Source organism: Octopus bimaculoides, chromosome 25 (assembly GCF_001194135.2).
Source record: "Octopus bimaculoides isolate UCB-OBI-ISO-001 chromosome 25, ASM119413v2, whole genome shotgun sequence".
Taxonomy (NCBI): Eukaryota; Metazoa; Mollusca; class Cephalopoda; order Octopoda; family Octopodidae; genus Octopus; species Octopus bimaculoides.
The window spans coordinates 28618763-28620510 of NC_069005.1; positions in this window are offsets into that span (position 1 = coordinate 28618763).

The window sequence follows — 1748 nt, forward strand, 5'->3', positions numbered from 1 at the left end:
GCCTCTTACTTGAGGGTACTCTTTGACACACTTTCATCATCATCATCATCCTTCTTCTCTTCCAGCTGAGGTGACTGATGTCTCCCTGAAGTAAAACACCTGTTACCGTCCCTCTATCATATTTTTTTAGCCTCGTAATCTGGCATAAAAAAAGATAAGTAATGTGAAGAAATGGTCGGGGAGCGAGAGAAAAAGAATAAAAAGCTAATTATTCTACCATCTGCTTTGCAATAATAGAAATAATTAATTTTAATCGAAATAATCAATTTAAAAAAAAAAAAAAAAGAAATGATAATGAGAAATTGTGGCAAGTAGGGAACAAGAGAAAAAGAAGAAAAAGCAACAACAAGGCAAAAAAATACACAAAAACAAAAGAAAAGAAATCTCTGTGATATGATGAAACAGAATAACAACTATTTACAGGTTTTTCAGAAAAATAAGTGATTTAGAGATAGGGTCAACAAAGTAAGTACCCCTATCTAGGTGTAGGGATGGCCATGTATCACATTTTCTTGTAGAGATGACACTATTAAGTACCCTGTCTCCGATAACAAGGTCCCAGTTAAGTATCTTATTTCTGGTAGGAATACCCCATAAGAGTACCCTGTCATGCAGAGGTGACACAGTTATGTATCCTAGTTCTGGTAGGAATACCCCAAAAGAGTACCCTGTTTTGCAGAGATGAAACATTCAAGTACCTTGTTTCTGGTAGGAATACTCCAGAAAAGTACCTTACTGTGTAGAGATGGTACAGTTAAGTACTGAGTTTCTAGATGGAATATCTCAGAAAAGTAGCCAGTTTGGTAGAAATGACCCTCTCTGGTAGAAATGCATCAATAAATGTACTCTGTCTCTGATAGAAGCGACCAGGTCAAGTATCCCCATCCTCTCTCCCTCTCTCTCTCTCTCTCTCTCTGGAGGATGAGTCAAGAATCATGTTTCATTTCCCAACCCCAAAGCCCACTGCCACATGCTATTTATATCTGACCACCCAAATTGATGAATTAAATTTGAACCCTCGTTAAAACACAACACTCCCACCAACGCCAATCTAATCTTAAGCAGTTCCATTTAATGGCAATTATGAAGTGGATAGCAGAAGAAAAGGGAGTCGGTGGGGAGGGCAGTTTGTTCTTTTTCTTTCATTCTTGCTATCAAAACTTTGAAGAATTTAAAAGAAAGGACACGACAAAATACTATGTCTAAGTTCCATACACACACGTGCACACACACACACGTAACAACAATATAGCAAAAAGCATTGAGACAATAGAAGGTTCAACCTTACCTCTCTTTTTCCTGCTACATACACACACAAACAGAAAAATTTTATATATATATATACATACATACATACATACACATACATATATACATACATACACACATATATATATATATTAATATTGTTGCATTTTGGAATGGTCATGTTGCCAACATAGCCAATGAAAACACACACACCATATATTTAGTGTTCACTTGCTTCAGCTTTATTTCATATGAATTGTATATTTGTATTTCGGCCATACAATACAAATACAATCCATATGAAATAAAGCTGAAGCAAGTGAACACAAAATATATATAGTGCGTGTGTTTTCATTGGCTACGTTGGCAACATGACCGTCCCAAAATGCAACAATATCTGTTTCAACACACGAGTTCACATCAAGAAACTTGCAAAAACAAATACATAAACATGTGTGTATACATACATATATATATATATATATATATATATATATATA